The sequence below is a fragment of the Stegostoma tigrinum genome, chromosome 13 (genome assembly GCF_030684315.1).
Source record: "Stegostoma tigrinum isolate sSteTig4 chromosome 13, sSteTig4.hap1, whole genome shotgun sequence".
In the NCBI taxonomy this organism is placed as follows: Eukaryota; Metazoa; Chordata; class Chondrichthyes; order Orectolobiformes; family Stegostomatidae; genus Stegostoma; species Stegostoma tigrinum.
The window spans coordinates 5,018,050-5,032,129 of NC_081366.1; positions in this window are offsets into that span (position 1 = coordinate 5,018,050).

Genomic DNA, 14,080 nt, shown 5'->3' on the forward strand with positions numbered 1-14,080 from the left:
AAGTACACATATAGGGAGGTCCTGCCAAGCTAAACACGGCACTAGTCAGACCTCATCCTGAATAGTGCAAATAGTTTTGGTCCCCTAATCTACAAAAGGATGTACTGTCACTTCAGGCAGTCCGGAGAGGTTTCATTTGGCTGATACCAGGCATGGAAGGATTTTTTTGAGGAGACTGAGCTTCAACTCATGGATTTTGGAACAATGAGAGATGACCTTCTTGTAAAATACAAGATTCTTAGGATACTTGACAGGGTGGATGTAGAAAGGTTGTTTCCCCTTGTGGGAAAGTCTAGGACCAGAGGGCATAAGACCTGAGTAAGGAGTTGCCTATTTAAGGCCATGAGATAAGGTATAAGAGCAGAGTTAGGCTCCTTGGCCTATTGACTCTACTCTGCTATTCTATCACAGCTGTTATGTTTCTCGACCCCCATTCCACCGCCATGTTTGCATGAAAAATGACCACTTTACTAATCAAGAACCTATCTATCTCTGTCTTAAATACAGTCAATGACTTGGCCCCCATGGCTCTCTGTGACAATGAGTTCTGCAGATTCACCACCCTCTGGCTGAAGAAATTCATCCTCCGAGTTCTTAAGGAGTTGGCCCTTCACTCTGAGCTGTACCCTCAAGCCCAAGCCTCTCCAATTAGTGAAAACATCCTTTCCATGTCCACTGTATCCAGACCCCTCAGTATTCTGTAAGTTTCAGTCAGATTCCACAGCCCCTCATCCCTCTAAACTTGAGTACGGGCACAAAATTCTTAACTGCTCCTCATACAACAAGCCCTTCACTTCCCATGTCCATGTTTGTAAACCTCTGCTGGAAGCACTCCTGACAAAGTCAGTACAGCCTTCCTTAGAGACAGGGCTCAAAACTACTCACGTTATTACAAATGCAGGCTGCCCAGAGCCTTATACAGCCTCAGCAGTTCATTTCTACTCTTGTATTCTCACCATCTTGAAATAAATAGTAACATTGCCTTTGCCTCCTCAATTGCCACCTGAGCATGCCTGTTAACCTTAAGAGCTCCTGACTCTGAGCTCACTTCCAAGTCTCTCGAGCTTCACATTTCCAAAGTCCTTCACTATTCAGAAAATGATCTGTCTCTATTCTTATTACCAAAGTGCATGACCTCACATTTTGGCACATTATATTCTATCTGCCACTTTTTTTGCTCATGATCCTAGCCTGTCCAATTCCTTCTGCCACCTCCCCACTTCCACCATGCAATTGTCCCAGTCACCTGCAAACTTAGCAACAATGCCCTCAATTCCTTTGTCCCTGTTAACGTATGACATGATTGGTTGTGGTCCCAATACTACACCCTGTGGAAGTCCATTGGTCACTGGCTGCCATCCTGAAAAATACCCCTTTATCCCCATGCACTGCCTTCCGTCAGTCAGCCAATTCTGTATTCATGCCAGTACCTTGCCCCTAACACCATGGGCTCTTAATTAGCAGGTGCCCCTTCCAATCATGTCTTTGTAGTTACCTTTAGTTAATTGTAATGAGACAGTGGGAATGTCTTGACTTTACCTATGGCAACATGTGAAGGGTCTGGCATTCATATAATCATTGAACAAAGGGAGGTCATTCATCCACTCTGATCTATTTGGCTGTTCAATTCGATGTTCTACCTCCCCTCCATTTCCCATGTGTGATTCAGCTCCCAAGATTGTCCAACATAAATATATACTTCAGTAATAAAATCGCCAACTGCCATTCACAGACCCAAAGCCTTTTGAGGTATGGTTTTAACATTTCCCTCTTTTTTTTTTGTATGAGAAACATTCTCACAATTCCTCTTTGAAATGGCCATGTTTAAAGTGTAAGCTCCCTCCTTGGAGATTAGCCCTGACCACCAGTCCCCAATGCCACATTTTTACTACATCTCCACCTATCCCGACTCCATTTTCTTCCCCTTGGTCGAGGAACTCCCCCTCTATGTCCATGACACCACCCACTCCCTCCACCTTCCCCCAGAACTTTCAATTCCCCAGTCCCCAACACCACCTCTTTACCAGTCCCTAGATACCTGCATTCCCCACGCAGATGGCCTAAAGGCCCTCCACTTCTTCATGTCCCGCAGGCCCGACCAGTCCCCCTCCACTGACACCCTCATCCGCCTAGCTGAACTCAACTTCACCCTCAACTTCTTTCAATTCCTCCCACTTCCTACAGACAAGGGGGTGGTCATGGGTTCCCACACGAGCCCAAGCTATGCCTGCGCCTTTGTAGGCTCTGTGGAACAGCCCCTCTTCCGCACCTACACTGGTTCTAAACCCCACCCCTTCCTCTGTTATATTGATGACTGTATTGGCGCCGCCTCATACTCCCAAGAGGAGCTCAAACAGTTCATCCACTTCACCAACACCTTCCACACCAACCTTAAGTTCACCTGGACCATCTCTAACAGCTCTCTTAACTTCCTGGACCTTTGTCTCCATCTCAGGCAACCACCTAGAAACCGATATCCACTTCAAGCCCACCGACTCCCAGAGCTACCTAGAATACACCTCCTCCCACCCACCTTTCTGCAAAAATGCCATCCCTATTCCCAATTCCTTCACCTCTGCAGCATCTGCTGCCAGGATGAAGCATTCCTCTCCCATACATCTCGGATGGCCTCGTTTCTCAAGGACGCAACATCCACCCCATCAGTTGTCGAGAACGCCCTCGACCATGTCTCCTGCGTTTCCTGCAACTCATCCCTCACATCCCGTCCCCACAATAATAACCAAAAACAGAATTCCCTCATCCTCAACTACTACCCCACCAGCCTCCAGACCCAATGCATCATCCTCCGACACTTCTGCCATCTACAATCCGACCCCACCACCAAAGACTTTTTTTCCTCCCCCCCCCCCCCCCCCAAGCTTGTCTGCTTTCCAGAGGGACCACCCTCTCTGTGACTCCCTTGTCCACCCCGCACTCCCCTCCAACCCCACCTCACCCAACACTTTTCCCTGCAACCGCAGGAAGTGCTACACCTGCCCCACACCTCCTCTCACCCCCATCCCAGGCCCCAAGAAGACTTTCCACATCAAGCAGACGTTCACCTGCACTTCTGCCAATGTGGTATACTGCATCAACTGTACCCTGTGTGGCTTCCTCTATATTGGGGAAACCAAGCGGAGGCTTGGGGACCGCTTTGCAGAATACCTCCACATGGTTCGCAACAAACAACTGCACCTCCCAGTCACGAACCATTTCAACTCCTCCTACCCACCCCCCACCCCCCCCCCCCCTGCCATTCCTTAGGCAACATGTCCATCCTGGGCCTCCTGCACTACCATAATGATGCCACCCGTAGGTTGCAGGAACAGCAACTTATATTCGACTTGGGAACCCTGCAGCCCAATGGTATCAATGTGGACTTCACAAGCTTCAAAATCTCCCCTTCTCCCCCACTGCATCCCAAAACCAGCCCAGCTCATCCCTGCCTGCCTAACCTGTTCTTCCTCTCTCCTATCCCCTCCTCCCACCTCCAAGCCGCACCTCCATTTCCTACCTATTAACCCCATCCCACCCCCTTGGCCTGTCCGTCCTCCTCGGACTGGCTTATCCCCTCCCTACCTTCCCACCTACACTCACCTCTACTGGCTCCACTCCTGCCTCTTTAACTTGCCTGTCTCCTCTCTATCTATCTTCTCTTCTAGCAATCTTTGATCTGCTGCGCCCCCTCTCCCTATCTATTTCAGAACCCACTTTCCACACCCCCTCTCTCCCCTTTTCTGATGAAGGGCCCAGCCCCAAAACGTCAGCTTTTGTGCTCCTCAGATGCTGCTTGGCCTGCTGTGTTCACCCAGCCCCACACATTGTTACCTTGGAAGGAACCCGCTCCGCTCCCGCTTGCACACTCACTCACTCACGTCTCTGTGTGTGGTCACACCCTTTGAGTTGTTCTGAGGTTAATGGCTCAGGATTTCTGTCCTGTTCTTCAAGGAGACTGCTCCTTGGCTCTTACCATCTGTTTTGTTTGATTGTTCCAACGCTGATCGCTTTCTGGAGTCTCATGGAATGGTACTTAGTCTTGTATGCCTCATGGTCTATGCAACACATATCTCTATCCCATTTTTTATTTGCTTCATGTCCAATGTATAACTGCTCATGTCACATCATGCTCATGTCTTATTATCATAGCCATTTTCCACACTGTCAATTTTATGAGAGGGGCAGGCTAAATCAGTTAGCTGGATGGCAGGCTCACATACAGAGTGACACCAACAGCATGGGCTTGATTCCTGCACTGGCTGATGTTACCATGAATGACTCTCCTCCTCAACCTCTCCCTTGCCTCACCCTCATGTTGAACCAACACCAGCTATCTCTGTTTGAGAGAGTAGCCCAGCATCTGATAGACCTATAGTGACCTCGTATTTACCTGAGAATAATCTTTATCTTAAATTCCTTGATTCATTCTTCTTTGTTATCTTGAGGTAGAACACCAACCTGGAGGAATCTTGTGTTGCCTCTGAGGCAGAAGGCCCAAATTCAAATCCTACCAACTCTAGAGGTACGTGATAAGGTCTCTAAACTGGGTTGACCAGAGAGTATCTATTCTGAGAAGCTAGTGCACTTTGTTATGATGATATTGTCTTTATCTCCTGAACTAGGAGGTGTAGGTTCATATCCCGCCTACTCAAGAGGTAAGTCTTTGAATAACTTGGTTAGAAAATAGCTTCTGCTGTTGGGTAGTATTTATTAATTGCTCTTTGAGGGTTCTTGTGGTACAGTGAATGTTTCCTTACATCTGAGCCAGGAGACCTGGGTTAAAGTCCCAACTGCCCCAGCAATGTATCATTTGAGTACAGGATTAAGGATAGGATTCTTGGCAGTGTGGAGGAGCAGAGGGATCTTGGTGTGCAGATACATAAATCCCTTAAAATGGCCACCCAAGTGGACAGGGTTGTTAAGAAAGCATATGGTGTTTTGGCTTTCATTAACAGGGGGATTGAGTTTAAGAGTCGTGAGATCTTGTTGCAGCTCTATAAAGCTTTGGTTAGACCGCACTTGGAATACTGCGTCCAGTTCTGGTCGCCGTATTATAGGAAAGATTGTGGATGCTTTGGAGAGGGTTCAGAGGAGGTTTACCAGGATGCTGCCTGGACTGGAGGGCTTATCTTATGAAGAGAGGTTGACTGAGCTTGGTTGCCTTTCATTGGAGAAAAGGAGGAGGAGAAGGGACCTAATTGAGGTATACAAGATAATGAGAGGCATAGATGGAGTTGATAGCCAGAGACTATTTCCCAGGGCAGAAATGGCTAGCATGAGGGGTCATAGTTTTAAGCTGGTTGGTGGAAAGTATAGAGGGGATGCCAGAGACGGGCTCTTCTCAGAGTTGAGAGCATGGAATGCGTTGCCAGCAGCAGTTGTGGAAGCAAGGTCGTTGGGGTCATTTAAGAGACTGCTGGACATGCATGTGGTCACAGAAATTTGAGGGTGCATACATGAGGATCAATGGTCGGCACAACATTGTGGGCTGAAGGGCCTGTTCTGTGCTGTACTGTTCTATGAACACAGAACATAGCACAATACAGATCCTTCAGCCCACAATGCTGTGTCGACCTATTATCTTACTAAGATCAAAATACCCTGCATTTTACTATCATCCATGTGCCTATCCAGGAGTTGCTTAATGGCCTGTAAAGTATCTGACTTCACTACCACCGCTGGCAGTGCATTCCACATACCCACCACTCTCTGTGTGCAGCACCTACCTCTGGCATCTCCCTTACACCTTCCTTGAATCACCTTAAAATTATGCTCCCTTGTAATGGTCGTTTCCACCCTGGGAAAAATGTCTTTGCCTATCCATTCAATCTCTGTCTCATCATCTTGTACACCTCCTATCAAGTCACCTCTCATCCCTCTTCACTCCAATTTCAAAAGCCCTAGCTCCCCAACCTTTCCTCATTAGATCTGCCCTCCAGTCCAGGCAGCATCCTGGTAAATTGCCTCTCACCCTCCCTAAAACTTTCACACCTTTGCTGTAATGAGGCAACCAGAACTGAACACAATATATCTCTGAACTGTATCAGAGATAATGGGAACTGCAGATGCTGGAGAATTCCAAGATAATAAAATGTGAGGCTGGATGAACACAGCAGGCCAAGCAGCATCTCAGGAGCACAAAAGCTGACGTTTCGGGCCTAGACCCTTCATCAGATGCTCTCTGATGAAGGGTCTAGGCCCGAAACGTCAGCTTTTGTGCTCCTGAGATGCTGCTTGGCCTGCTGTGTTCATCCAGCCTCACATTTTATTATCTCTGAACTGGTTGCTTTGGAAATTGTTGAACTTTCTCTCTCCCTTTTATCAAGGGACAAAATGAGATTATATTGAAAGAAGAGAGCTTGAAATCAAGAATTGGAGGATGGGTGAAGTTTTATCTTTACATTGTGTTCACAATTATATTTGGCATTCCTGTCAAACTAAAGCATTTGAAAGTGTTGTACAGGATTGGTAATTCAGCCTTGTATGGTAGCATGTAGCTGCCATAAAGTGTTAAGACATGGGGGGAATATTGATTTTCAAACAAAGGGAGATATAATTCTGTCCACAGATTTCCTTCTCATTCCCAAATAAAACAAAGTGCTGACTTTAATTGAATCCAGTCAGACTGCATGTTTTATGCAGAACTGTAAAGCAGGGCACAATCAGATACAGATTAAAACAAAACTCACACTGGGACTGGATTGTTACGAAAACAAACTTCCCCCAAGAAATTTTCAAGGTTGCAAATCTCTCTATGGTGCAAGAATTGAAATTGGATGTCAGTCCACTGCTGAATGGGGCAAGGATTTCTGTCAAGTGTTAGGTGGAAAAACAGAAAGATAATCAAGCACAGAGATTGTCAGGCAAATTGGTTCATTTTCATGTAATTTTACCACAATGCAACAGCACTTGTAATAAAAAAAATACTTGAGGGAAATAATAGGAAAGCTGTCTTAATTTCTAATTCATAGAATGAAGCCAAACAATTGAGCCTACTGGGAATGCTGGCTTGCACAAGGTTATTAATTTTGTTATTCGTGTGGTTCAAATCAGAGCTGGAGGATGACTTTATGATTGTTAAAGAGCATTAGAAAATGTATTCCCTCCTGCTTCGAAGTTATATTAGATCCACAATTCTCTGTAACAACAATTCCTCTTTCTCTATAAAACTCAAATAACTGCAGAACTTGAGCACAGAACCACATCTGAAGAGATTCTCTTATAGCCCCAGATACCAGATTTTAATCAATTATTTTCTCTCATTGCTTTTTCAGAATTAACTCCATCTGCCCACTTCTTTCATGATAGTGACAGAGGACAAATATTGATCGACTTATTTGGGTTAAAATTTGTCCTGAATAACTCGTTCTGAAACATTGCACTGAATCAATGGCTTAACTTCTAACTTAGCTTCTGCACTCTGGCCTTGATGATGCCTACGCTGTGAAGTTATGAATTCTGTAATTTTTGACCAGAGGCAAAAGTAAATTCTCTCTCCAAATCATGATGACGCCACGCCTGGAGGAGAGCGTTCATGAAAATAGCCTTGCTGAGGTTTAACTGCAACCTGGTCAGGACCCTAAGGCTGGGAGGTTATATTGAAGTTGCATTAGTCAGTTACTGCAAATTACACAATCTGCAGTCACACCATACAAACAGTTGTGGAGGCGCTGAGGGGAAACATGTTACTGGTAATGATACCTTCCTGGGAATATGATGGCAAAGTGGCAAAAATGGAGATTGGCCTCTCAAAAAAAAAAAGACAGCCCTATGGATTTGGGATGTCCTGGATTCAAGGTGTTCGGGAAGAATGGACAAGGGAAGAAAGGAGATAACCAGGTGTAGAGCTGGACGAACACAGCAGGCCAAGCAGCATCAGGGGAGAAGGAAGGCTGATGTTTCAGAGGCCTGAAAAGTCAGTTTCCCTGCTCCTCTGATGCTACTTGGCCTGTTGTGTTCATCCAGCTCTACACCTTGTCATCTCAGATTCTCCAGCATCTGCAGTTCCTACTACCAATGGAAGAAAGGAGGACTAGAAGCAAATTTAGTGTTGGAGTTGGAGGGTGTCACATAGGAATATGTAAAATGCAGCTGAAGAAGGTAATCACCAAAGCATGCAGAGTACTTGCTTTCAATAGTTATGGCACGGATTATCATCCCAAGGAATTTCGGTTGGGTGGAGTTGTACAGAAGTTGGGTCAGGTCACAGCTGGAGTGCTCTGTGCAGTTCTGATCTCTGCACCATAGGAAGGATGTGATCGCACTGGAGCGGGTACAGAGAAGATTCACCAGGATGTTGCCTGGGCTGGAGTATTTTAGCAATGAAAAGAGGCTGGATAAGCTCAGGTTGTTTTCTTTGGAGTGGAGGGGGAATTAATAGAGGCATATAAGATTGAGGTGCATGGACATGGTAGATAGAAGAAAGCAGCTGTTCCCCTTAGTTAAAGGGTCAAGAGCAAAGAGCATAATTTTTAGGTGAAAAGCAGGATGTTTGGGAATTTGAGGATGGATCTGGAATACACTTGCTGGGAGGGTATTTGAGGTGAGAAGTGGCTTATAACAGAGTAAAAAAATTATTTGGATGGACACTTGAATCATCAAACCATTCAGACTGGCGTGCCTACAGCAGGAACGGACTAGTATAGGTTTAGCGTAGATTTTTGGTGTTACTGACTCAACAGGCTGAAGGGCAATATGATCCTGTGACACTAGACCATTCAGCCCTGAAGTCTGATCCACTATTTAACCAAATCATGGTTGATTACCAAGTATCCATCCACCTCTGCCTTAAAAAAAATTCAAAGAACCTGCTTCCACCACTTTATGGGAAGAAAATTCCAGAGCCCTTCAGAACAATCAAGGATAAGATTAATTTGGATCAAGCAAACAAACAACAAAGGAATCATCATGACATGAGTCCATTGGATGGCAACATTTATTCATTCACCAGATGAGGATGTCACTGAATGAACCAGCATTCATTGCCCATCCCTGATTATCCAGGATACAGTTAAGAGTAAGCCACATTGCTGTGGGTACGGAGTCACATGTAGGCCAGGCCTGGCAAGGATCCTTCCCTAAAGGACTTTAATGAATGAGATGGTGTTTTTCATGACAATGGGCAATGGTTTCATAGTTATCTTTTGACAGCTAATCCCGGATTATTTACATTTCAAATTCCACTATCTGCAGGAGGATTTGAACACAGGTCCCAAAGTTTTAACTGGGATTTCAGGTTGATTGTCTAGCAATAACACCACTAGGACATCACCTCCCAAGAGAGTCGTAAAGTTAGAGAGATATATAGCGCAGAAACAGGCTCCTCAGTCCAGCTTGTCCATCCTGACCAGATACCCTAAATTAATCTTGTCCCATTTGCCAGTATTTGGCCCATATCAATCTAGATCAAAGAACAAAGAAACCTACAGCACAGGAACAAGCCCTTTGGCCCTCCAAGCCTGTGCCGATCAAAATCCTCTGTCTAACCTGTCATCTATTTTCTAACGGTCTGTGTCCATTTGCTCCCTGCCCATCCATGTACCTGTCCAAATATATCTTAAAAGACACTAACGTGTCTGTGTCTACCATGATCCTTCCTATTCGTATACTCATCCAGGTGCCTTTTTAAATGTTATAATTGTACCAGCCTCCACCACTTCCTCTGGCAGCTCATTCCATACATTTGCCACCCTCTGTGTGGAAAAAGTCAGCCATTAGGTCTCTTTTATATCTTTCCCCTCTCAACTTAAAACTATGCCCTCTGGTTCTGGACTCTCCTGACCTGGGACAAAGACATTGGCTATTCACCCTATCCATGCCCATCGTGATTTTATAAACCCTTATAAGGTCAACCTTTAGCCTCCAACACTACAGGGGAAATAGCCCCAATCTGTCCAGACTCTCCCTGTAGATCAAACCATCCAACAACAGCAACATCCTTGTAAATCTTCCCTGCACCCTTTCAAATTTAGCAACATCTCCTATAGCTGGGAGACCAGAACAGAATGCAGTATTCCAAAAGTGGCCTAGACAATATCTGCACAGGTGCAACAAGGCATTCCAACTCCTATACTGAAGGCACTGACCAATAAAGGCAAACACACCAAACACCTTTTTCACCACTCTATCTACCTGTGATCCTGCTTTCAAGAATCTGAGCATGCACCCCAAGATGTCTTTGTTCAGCAACAATCTCCAGGACTTTGCCATTAAAGATGTAGTAACTGAGCATTTGAAGACTGGTGACAGAATCGGTCCTCATCAGCATAGATTCACAAAAGGGAAATCATGCCTGACAAATCTTCTGGAATTTTTTGAGGATGTGATCAGTAGAGTAGACAATGTTGAATCTGTAGATGTTGTGCATACAGGCTTTCGAAGGTTGTCGACAAGGTTTCACACGAGAGACAAGGAAGGAAAATTTAAAGATCATGGTATCGGAGGTAATGTATTGACATGGATAGAGAACTGGTTGGCAGACAGGAAGCACAAAGTTGGAATAAATGGGTCCTTTTCGGAGTAGCAGACAGTGATGCATGGGGTGCTGCCGGGTTCATGATTTGGACGAAAGAAGTGAATACAATGTCTCCAAATTTGCAGATGACATTAAGCTGGGTGACAGCGTATGCTGTGTAAAGGATGCTAAGAGGCTACAGGGTGATTTAAACGGATTGGCTAAGCGGGAAAAATCTTAGTAAATGCAACATAATGTAGATAAATGTGAGCTTATCCAATTTGGTCAAAGCAGGAAGACAGGTTATTTTCTGAGTGATGGCAGTTTATGAAAAGGTGAAGTACAACAAGACCTGAGTGTTATAGTGGAACAGTCGCTGAAAGTTGGTATGCAGATACAGCAGGCAGTGGGGAAAGCTAATGGTTCTCTGACCTGCATAGCCAGAGGATTTGGATATCGGGGTGAAGCTACCTTGCTGCAGTTATACAGTGCCTTGGCAAGGCCACACATTGAGTGTTGTGTAAACAGTGTGGAGCTGGAGGAACACAACAGGTCAGGCAGCACCAGAGGAGCTGGAAAGTTAACGTTTTGGGTCAGGACCCTTCAAAGCTGGGGGTGGGGAAGGGACCTCTGAAGCAGAGAGGTGGAGGTGGTGATGGCAGGTTAAAAGTGGTAGGGATAGGTCAGTGAGGTGGGAGGGGTGGATAGGTGGGAGACAAGATGGAAAGATCAACGAGGTGGGGATGGTGGGGGGGGGGTGTGGTTTAGTCTTGGGATGAGGTCAGCGGTGGGGAGATTTCGAAGCTCATAAAGTCCACATTGAGACCACTGGGTTGTAGGCTGGAACATTAGGTGCCGCTCCTACAGTTTCCATTGTGACTCTGTAGGAGGCCCAGGATGGACATGTCACCCAGGGTCTGGGAGGGGGAGTTGAAGCAGTTTGCGACTGGGTGGTGGTGTTGTTTGTCGCAAATCCGAACGTAGGTGCTCTACAAAGCAATCTCCGAGCCTCCGCTTGGTCTCCCCCATGCAGAAGAGGCCACGTCGGGAGCAGTGGGTACAATAAAGTACATTTTAGATGTACAAGTGAAGGTCTGTTCGATGTGGCAGGCTTTTTTGGGGCCTGGGATGGAGTTGAGGGGAGAGGTGTAGGGACAGGTGTTTGCAGGGAAATGTACCGGGTGTGGTGGGGCTAGTGGGGACGGAGAGTCACAGAAGGGAGATAAGAGTGGGGAGGGAAATATATCCTTCGTAATGGGTCGGATAGCACAGAGTGTTGAATCTGGAGGTTAATGGGGTGATATGTAAGGACAGGATTAATGTTGTCTTTGTTTTTACTGCGGAATGGGGGTTGAGAAACGCTTAAGGGCGTTTTTGACCACTGTGGGAGGGAAATTGTGGTCTTTGAAATACAAGGGCATGTGAGATGTTCGGGAATGGAGCACCTCATCCCAGGAGTAGATGTGGTGGATGCAGAGGAATTCAGAGTAGGAGATCGCATTCTTGCAGGAAGGTGGGTGAGCGAAGGTGTAGTCTAGGTACACTGACACTATCCCCCATCACTTCCTCCACTACATCGACAACTGTATCGGCGCCGCCTCGTGTTCCCACAAGGAGCTCGAACAGTTTATCCACTTCACTAACACCTTCCAGCCCAACATTACGTTCTCCTGGACCATCTCTGATACCTCTCTCTCCTTCCTCGACCTCTCTTTCTTTCTCCTACTCTGGTGACCACCTCAAAGCTGGTATCTATTTCAAGCCCACCAACTCCCACATCTACCTCGACTGCACCCCCCCTCACCCACCTTCCTGCCAAAGTACGATCCCCTACTCTCAATTCCTCCACTTCTGTCGCACCTGTACCCAACATGAGGCATTCCACTCCAAACATCCCAGATGTCCTCATATTTCAAGGGGGCAATTCGCGCCCCCCCCCCCCCACCAGTGGTCGAAAATGCTCTTGACCGCATCTCCTGCGTTTCCCATGCCTCAACCCTCACGCCCCCTCCCCTCGATGAAAACAAAGACAGGAGCTCCCTTGTCATCGCGTAACCTTTGGATTCAACGCATCATTCCCCTCCACTTCCACCACATGCAATCTATCCCCACTACCAAAGACATTTTCGCGCGCTCTCTCGCGCGCGCGCGCCTCTCTCTCTCTCGCGCGCGCTCTCTCTCTCCATGACTCCCTTGTCCGCTCTCTCTCGCGCGCGCTCTCTCCATGACTCCCTTGTCTGCTCCAACGGCCCACCACCCCTGGCACTACTCCCAGCAAGCACCTGCGCCTATACCTCCCCCCTCACTTCCAGCCCAGGCCCCAAAAAACCTTCCACATCAAACAGATGTTCACTTGCACATCTACTAATGTAATACATTGTATCCGCTGTGCCCGATGTGGCCTCCTGTATATGGGGGAGACCAAGCGGAGGCTCAGAGATTGCTTTGTGGAGCACCTACGCTCAGTTTGCAACAAACAACAACAACACCTCCCAGTCACAATCCACTTCAACTCCCCCTCCCAGTCCCTGGGCGACATGCCTATTCTGGGCCTCCTCCAGGACCACAACAAAAACTGTAGGAGCAGCACCCAATGTTCCAGCCTACAACCCGATTGTCTCAATGTGAACTTTACGAGCTTCGAAATACCCCCACCCCCAACCTCATCCCAAGACTAAAACCCCTCTCTACCCCTCCTTGTTGATCTTTCTCCCACCTATCTGCTCCTCCCACCTCACTGACCAATCCCCACCACTACCTACCTACCTACCTACACTCACCTTCACTAGCTTCCCCACCCCCAACCTCATCCCACTACTAGCCCCCCTCTCATCCCACCTCCTTGATCTGTCTGTCTTCTCTCCCACCTATACGCCTCTCCCACCTTACAGATCAATCCCCACCACTACCTATCTGCTATAACTGCTGCCCCCTTCTCTATTTATTCCTGAGCCCCCTTCCCCTCCCCCCATTTCTATAGAAGGGTCCCGACCTGAAAAGTCAGCTTTCCTGCTCCCTGCTGCTGCCTGGTATACTGCACTCCTCCAGCTCCACACCTTGTTATCTCAGACTCCAGCATGGCAGTTCCTACTATCTTTGAGTATTGTGTGCAATTTTGGTTTTCTAGTCTGAGGAAGGACATTCTTGCTGTTGAGGGAGTCAAGCGAAATTTCACCAGACTGATTCCCAGGATTGAAGGACTGGCATCCGAGGAAAGATTGGATCAACTGGGCTGTGTTCACTGGAATTTAGAAGATTGAGGGGGTTCTCTTTGAAACATATAAAATCCTGATGGGACTGGACAGGCTGGATTTGGGGAAAAAAACTTCCTGATGTTGGGGAAGTCCAGTACAAAAGGGCCACCATCTTAGAATAATGGGTAAACCATTCAGAACTGAGATGTGGAAGAATTCTTCATTCAGAATTGTGAACCTGTGGAATTCTCTCAACAGGAAGTTGCTGGGGCCGGTTCATTAGATATATTCAAGAGGGAACTGGATGTGGCCCTGTGGCTAAATGGATCGAAGCGTATGGGGAAAGGGTAGGAATTGGATACTGGAATTGCATGCTCAGCCATGATCGTGCTGAATGGATGAGTGTGCTCGAAGGGAGGAATGGCCTACTTTTGCA